At 33.9% G+C, this 8122-nt stretch overlaps 1 pseudogene; it reads left to right on the top strand.

Moving 5' to 3' along the window:
* Positions 1–4931: 4931 nt before the first annotated feature.
* Positions 4932–6509, top strand: LOC110658121 (2-methylene-furan-3-one reductase-like; annotated as a pseudogene).
* The last annotated feature ends 1613 nt before the right edge of the window (positions 6510–8122 follow it).

Genomic DNA, 8122 nt, shown 5'->3' with positions numbered 1-8122 from the left:
TAAGGCATAATGTGCATTCCTAATGACGTTGACTTGAAACAGATCATTTTGAAGGAAGTACATGAGTCTCCTTTTGCTATGCACCCTGGTGGCACAAAAATGTATAGAGGGCTAAAGGAGCATTACTGGTGGATGGGTATGAAAAGAGATGTGGCAGAATTTGTTTCCAAATGCCTAACTTGTCAGCAAGTGAAGGCAGAGCATCAAGTACCAGCTGATTTGTTACATCCACTACCAGTACTGGAATGGAAATGGGAGAGAATAACTATGGATTTTGTGATGGGACTTTTGAGGACACAGAAAAGTCATGATGCAGTATGGGTCATTGTTGACAGACTGACCAAGTCTGCTCATTTTTTGCCAATCCGGATGAACTACAGTTTAGAAAGATTGGCCAAGTTATACATTGATGAGATAGTAAGACTGCATGGAGTGCCAGTATCCATCGTATCTGACAGAGATCCTAGGTTCACTTCTAGATTCTGGGGTAGTATTCAAAAAGCCCTAGGAACTAGATTGAACTTCAGTATGGCATTCCACCCATAGACAGATGGCCAGTCTAAGAGAATAATTCAAATCTTAGAGGACATGCTATAGGATTGTGTGATTGAATTTGAGGGTAGTTAGAATATACACTTGCCTTTGATTGAGTTTGCTTACAACAATAACTACCAATCAAGCATTGGGATGCCTCCATATGAAGCTTTGTATGGCAGAAAGTGCAGAACTCCCCTGTGTTGGGATGAGGTAGGTGAAAGAAAGTTTATTGGGCTATAAATTGTTCAACAAACTGAAGAGAAAATCATATTAATCAGAGATCGACTTAAGACTGCATTAGACTGTCAGAAGTCCTATATTGATCTGAAGAGAAGAGATATTGAATATGTCGTGGGTGAGAAAGTATTCCTCAAGGTTTCCCCTTGGAAGAGAATTATGAGATTCAGCAGAAAAGGGAAACTGAGTCCTCGTTTCATTGGGCCATATGAGGTTCTGGAAAGAGTGGGTCCTTTGGCATATCGTTTAACACTACCTCCAGAGTTAGAGAAGATATATAACGTCTTCCATGTGTCTATGTTAAGGAGGTATATATCTAACCCATCTCATATACTACCAGTGGAAGAAATTGAAGTGAATCCAAACCTCACAGATAAGGAAGAACCCATAGAGATTCTGACTTATGAGGTGAAGCAGCTACGGAACCAGCAGATACCGTTAGTGAAAGTGCTATGGAACCATCATTCGGGCTAAGAAGCTACTTGGGAACGAGAGGAGGATATGAGTAGACAGCACCCATGGCTGTTCAGAAATTGATACTAGGTAAAATTTTGAGACGAAATTTATTTTAAGGGGGGGGGAGAATTGTAACACCCCTATTTGTATAGCCTGGTATATTTCACTGTTTCAGTGATCGGTGTCGGTCCGGATAATTAAGTGGATTAGAACCACATCTAAGATAACTAGATAAGCCCTGAAAACAAATAATTAGTAATTTTCAAATAGTTAAGTATAAATAAGAAAAATAGAACACAAGAAGTTAAATGAGCTGAGAGTCACAGTAATGGGTAACCTTCTCGGGAAGGACTGCGAGGTCGATTTAAACTCTAATTTTGAACTATAAAATGTGACGCCGCGGTCCTTAGAACTATTACAAACATAGTGGAAAAGAGAAAATCACAAAAAAGAATTGTTAAGTAGGTCAAATAATTAGGTCAGAGATCCGAAAGAAATATTGAATTACTTGCAAACTGGATTAAACCAGCGAGGGGCAATTTGGTCAATTTACCCCTAGAGATGACTCCTAACCTAACTGTCTAATAAAATCGAAGAAAAAAAAATTTTGGAATCAAGAATTAAATTAAAGAAAATGGAAAAAAAAAAAGAAAAAGGAAAAGAAATTGCATTAGTGACATCATGTGGTGACCTAAGCATGATCATAAAAATAATTGCATTTAATTTTATTTTTGACTAAGTAAAACTTAAGATAATTATGTATAAAACAAGAAAATAAAAAAAAATAAAACCATTTCATCTTCTTCATTTGGCCGCCCAACTCTCTCTCTCTCTCAATTACCAACCCACCATGGAAGCTTGCACTCAAGCTTGAAATCCCTCATTTAACCTTAATATTTCCCATAAATACTTCATAAAAGCTTGTTACCTCAACTTACGAAGGAGATTGAAGAAGAAAGAAAGAAGGAAGAGAGAAGAACTAGGTGGAGTGAACTCCAAAGTTGAGATAAGGAATTAAATTGACATTATGTTTAAAATAAATGTTATGAGTTAAATTAACTTAGATTTCAACTTTAAAATCAAAAGAAAACATGGTTGAGGGACCAAACATGAATTTTGGCCAGCCTTAGTTAGGGATTGAAATGAGTGAATTTGATACATTTGAATAGTTGCTTAGGTTGAATTATGTATGTAAACTATGGATAGATGTTTAGAATGCATTAGATTTAAATTTTATGAATTAGGGTTCTTGGTACCAAGGGTTTGGGGAGAAAAATTTGAGAATTAGCCAAATGATATAGTTAACCTTATTTAAGTTGAGGAATGGTCAAGTGTGGCCATTTGAGGTGTGTATGAAGTGTTGGAACCAAGTTTAAATTTGGGTTAGTTATGGTTAATCTGCAGGCAGCTTGACCTAGGTCTCTTTCAGGGACCAAAACTAAAAATTTACCAACCCAATTTGTGTGAGACCAATTGGGAGTGAAACTAGACACAAAATGACACATTTTTTATTTGGGAATCATGCCTAGAAAGTGACCATAACTTAGTGAACAAAATGGCCAAATCTGGATTAGGCAAATTGACCTGTATAAAAATGACCAAATAAATAGTGTTTGCTCATTTGAGCATAACTTGGTCTAGAAAGGTTCAAATGACCTGATATTTTACCAGTAGAAAGCTGAGATATAGCCTACAATTTTTATGAAGAAAACAAACCCAAATTTTGACGATAACCTATTTGAAAATCCACCTACAGTCAACCACAAAAATTGCCAAAACCCAGAATTTTGGGCAAATTCTGGGTAAAACCAAATTCGGCCAGCCATGTTCAAATGGCTATAACTTGGGTTACAAAACTCCAAATGGAGTTATTCAAAAAGGAAAGTAAATTTAAGACAATAAGGAACAACTTCTATGAAGAAAACTTAGCCAAATTCTAATAGCAACATGACCAATAAAATAGTACAAAATAGGACACCAAAACTGAAAATTTGAAATTTGTGCCTAAAAGACTTAAGATTTGAGAAAAGAATCAAAACCAACAAATTAGGTAACCAAAATGTAGTATGTGGGTAAAATTAGAATTCCCATACCTATTAAGCATTAGAAAGTCAACAAATTGACTTGAACAGTGTCATGAATAGTAACCCCAAAATACAAATTTTAAAGAACGTCAAGCTTAGCATATTAAAACTTGGTATAAGTAGATTTGAATTCATTTTTGGACTTATGATAAATTGTGATACTGAAACACTGTGAAACTGTGTGTTTCAGTTGAAAAGAATACCGAGAAAGAACCTGAAGCATCGAGTCAAGGCTAAGAGGCGACTCGCTTAAGGTTTGTGCACAACATCAATATTCTTTAAAATTCACTTACAAAGTGCATGAAATGAATTACTTATATTGCAAAATGTGTATTATGCTTTTAACTTAAATTATTGAAAGTTCACTTGTATGTGTTTGAAATGGTAATAAATGTTTAGTAAATTGTTAAGATAGTTTTGAAACCACAATGTCATGACCATATATTTGAACACCTCACTAGCATGACTAGTGGGAAGAAATAGTTTCGAATTTTGATTCCTTCTCTGGCTGAAGTGTTGAAGTGTGTGCTATTAGAAGAAGAAATTGAATGGATATCCATATATTTGAGCTAGCTAGCCTTGTGATGTGATTTCTCATAAGCCTCTGGCTATTGAGATGATTATTGTTTCAAATAGCATGATATAACTGTGTGTTTTTATGAAATTTGTTTGAGACTTTCGAAATGAAATTGTTTGGATTAAAAGCTTATAAATTATATTTTGTATTTATTGCTCATATTCGGTTTAGTTTTTGAATAAGTATGATTTAAATTATGCATAAAGGTTATTTTAGTATGTTGTGCACCACTGAGTCATAGTACTCAGCGATGGCTATTATTGCTATCGCAGATATAGAGACTAGAGGAGCAGCAGCGTGAGCTGCTGAGGATTGAAGAGCCACCTTCCCTGAAGTTCTGTCGGGTATATTTTATACCCTATTTGTAATATTTATTTTGATGTATGTAAATGTATGTACATGTAATAACTGGTCATGAGCAATTGTATAGAGTTTGTAAAAATAGTATTTTGGATTTGTTAATGTAAAGTTTGGTTGATTAATGTAAAGTGAATTTACAATAATGAAACATGAATGGAATTATTGAATACTATTTTTTATGACAATTGAGTTGTGAATTATTGATTTGAATTTTAAAGTTTGAAAAATGATGTTGAGTTGTGTTAAAGTAGTAGTGAGTTTGATGAAAAAGAATTATTAGAAGTGTTTTTACAGATTTTTGAAGAACCGAAATTTTTTCAAAAATTATGGAAAAATAAAAATGGACAAAAATTTAAACTAGTTTTTAAACTTCTTTTAAATATAAGAAAATGCTCACCATATGATGTAATAGTGAGGGAGGAGTGATTATGCTCTGAAATGGAATTACCAATTTACCAAAGCCATCACTGGTTGGTGGCAACTTTGCTTTAATGCTAATCTTAAAATTTAGCAGATGTTAACTATTGGATTAAGTGCCTACTAATACTAGCAACTGATTAGGATACTTACAGATACCATTTTCAATATCTGCTTATATACGTCACTTGCGTGAAATTGAAGTGCTTAAATTAAACGCAAAAAAAGACGATAAACTTGAGCTAAATTTTTTGTCGTTATGTAATTTGAAGTTCCAAACTTGATAATAACTCAAAATGACCTCCGCACTCTCTCTGTATATATGGATGTAGAGTATTACATAAAGTCTCATGCTGTGCAAGAGCAAATAAGATTTGAGCACTTGCCGGTACCCAAAAGAGCCTACATTGCCCACTCCCATGGAGATAGCTTCAAATTCTTCCGTTCCTTCTAAAATGAAGGCTTGGGTTTATGGTGAATAGGGGAATACTGCCAGTGTATTAAAAATTAACCCAGATGTTGTAGTCCCTGAAGTGAAAGAAGATCAGGTGCTAATCAAAGTTGTTGCTGTAGCCCTTAATCCAATTTATTCTAAAAGGATGCTTGGGATGTTCAAATCCACCTACTTTTCTTTATCTGTAACAAATCATCTTTCCACAATTTCCATCTTTTATGTTTTTGTCCACTCTTTCCTTCTATTTTATATCTTTCTTTATTGCTTTCGCTTCTGTAGACTATTCCAGGGTATGATGTTACTGGTGTGGTAGTGAAAGTGGGAAGCCAAGTGAAGAATTTAAAGGTAGGAGATGAAGCATATGGAGATATTAATGAGAATGCTTTGGACCACCCAAAACAATATGGCTCCTTTGCTGAGTACACTGCTGTTGAACAGAAACTACTGGGTCCTAAGCCCAAAAATTTGAGTTTTGCTGAAGCTGCTAGCCTACCCCTGGTGATTGTGACTGCCTATGAAGGCCTTGAAAAAGCTGGCTTCTCTGCTGGTAAATCTCTTCTTGTTTTAGGAGGTGCAGGTGGAGTTGGAACCATTGTAATTCAGTTATATACTTTCCAGATATTTTTCATGTCAAGCACAATTCCTTTGTTTTTTTTCCTTTTTCCATGGTTGTTTCTTTAAATTTTCTTTTGGTTTGAGGCAGATAGCAAAGCATGTGTTTGGTGCATCTAAAGTAGCTACCACCTCTAGCACTGGAAAGCTAGAACTACTGAAAAGTTTGGGAGTGGATTTAGCTATAGATTATACCAAGGAACATTTTAAAGACCTCACAGAGAAGTTTGATGTGGTATATGATACAGTTGGCACGATTCTGAATTTATTTCTGGTTTTGCAATTCTTTTTTCAAACTTCTGAATGTATTGATTTTTCAATAGTTGCGATCCTGATATTAGTATTGGTCTACTTGATGCACTTTCAGATAATTATATCTATAATTCACGTTATTTTTTAATAATAATAATAATAATGACTCATTTTGTTTTGACCAAAAAAAAGGCCAATTTGACAGAGCACTCAAGGCAGTGAAAAAATGTGGAAAAGTTGTGGCAATAATAGGAGCATAACTCCTCCAGCATTAATATTTGGGGTCACTTCTAATGGCTCAGTCTTGTACAAACTGAACCTTTACTTGGAGGCTAGGCAGGTCAAGCCAGTGATGGATCCAAAAGGTCCATTCCCATTTTCCAAAATTTTGGAGGCATTTTCTCATAGTCAAACTAATAGAGCTACTAGGAAAGTTGTTATTCATCCTATCCCATAACAGAAAAATAAGTTACTACTCTATGTCTACTTTATGAACGATAATGCTGAAATACCCTCTTATTTGTTTTTGGACTATTAAGACTCTGTAATAAGGGTCTGAGGGTGTTTTTGTGTGAAATAATGGATTAAGGTATTATATTTTATATGCACACTTTGCATCAAGTTGAAGTTTAATTTTAAAACTTGCTTCTCAATTCTATTATGAGTTTTTTTTTTCTTTTAAAGAATAAAAACTTATTTATTAAAGCTCTAGACTTAGGAACCTGCATTTGGTGAGGAAAACAGTAATGATAATCTAATAGCAGGGTGCATGCTTGCATGACTATGAACAGAGGCTACTGTGAAATTCCTTGAAGAACCAAAACATTTCTTTGAAGGTGCGGAAGTGAGAGGGCAAGTGAAATAGGAAATTTTAAAAATTAAAACTACATAGGTTACATGCATCACATGCAATTCAAACTTAACCTATTAAGCATCAAATATATATTATTATCAAATAGTCACAACTATAATGACCCCAATTGATCTTCTAGCCATTTTGGCATTAGGAAACAAAGTAAAAGAGAAAATTCTTAAACTAAGTTTGGGGATTTCTTATCCGATGAGGCACAAAATTAAATTCCATCCTTTGGAAGTAAGACCTCCAAGTGTAGGCTCTTTAGTCCGTCTACATGAACCTTGTGATCTCAACAACCAAATCATTCCTCAGTGCACTCTCTTTGCTTCGGCCAAGCAAACACAAAGGGAGGATATGGGTTTTCTTAGGTTTTTCCTTTGGGTAATTAGAGAAACATTTTCTCTAATTTTAATTTAAGAGTAAACACTTCTAATATATCTTGAATCAATTGGAAGAAATGAAGAAGAAAAAGAAACTTAGGCTTTTCTTTAGAGAAGAAGAAGAAGAAGAAGAAGAAGAAGAAGAAGAAGAAGAACATAAATTCTCTCTATCCATCATTTCCATGTGGGTTGGCTTTTATACTTTAGGGATTCTCATATCCCTAAAGTGGGTGGACATCTCTAAAGTGGGTGGAAATCTCTAAAGTTAAGAGATTTCTGATCCCTAAAGGTGATTAGTAGAGATTAGTTGTCTTCCACTAATGAGAAAGCCTTTACAAGTATCTTCCTCTCATCCAAGTAATTAGATGAGTTGTAATTCATCTTATGGTGCCAATTGACATCCTATGTCATATCACTACCAAGCCACTCTGCCACGTTTCTCTCATGGCTTCAATAAGTCATATTAATTCTTCTTTCATTATAATTTATATCTAATATAAATCATAATATAATTAAACCCATTTAATTATAGGCTTATATATTTAATAATTAAATATAACTAATTTTCTTCTTATTACCCATTTCATTGAATTTAGTTTCAAATTATGCTAGAAACTTTACAATCTTATTTCAAACTAAATCTATTAATTTAATTAATCAATTAAACTATTTAATTAATTAATCAAATTAATATTGTCTTGATCACATTAATTCTATTGTGTGTGATTTGCTAGGTTCATGACTAATTGGCAATGAGAATATAATATTAATTCTTTAATATCATTCGAACTCTTTCCATACCTAGAATGAAATTCCCTTTTCACTCTTGATTCTCATAAATCATGGTTAACACCTAAAGGAGCGGAAGCATGAAAATTATTAGTTTAGAATATTGAATTC

The sequence above is a fragment of the Hevea brasiliensis genome, chromosome 15 (assembly GCF_030052815.1).
Source record: "Hevea brasiliensis isolate MT/VB/25A 57/8 chromosome 15, ASM3005281v1, whole genome shotgun sequence".
In the NCBI taxonomy this organism is placed as follows: domain Eukaryota; kingdom Viridiplantae; phylum Streptophyta; class Magnoliopsida; order Malpighiales; family Euphorbiaceae; genus Hevea; species Hevea brasiliensis.
This window is presented reverse-complemented; position numbering and strand designations above follow the sequence as displayed.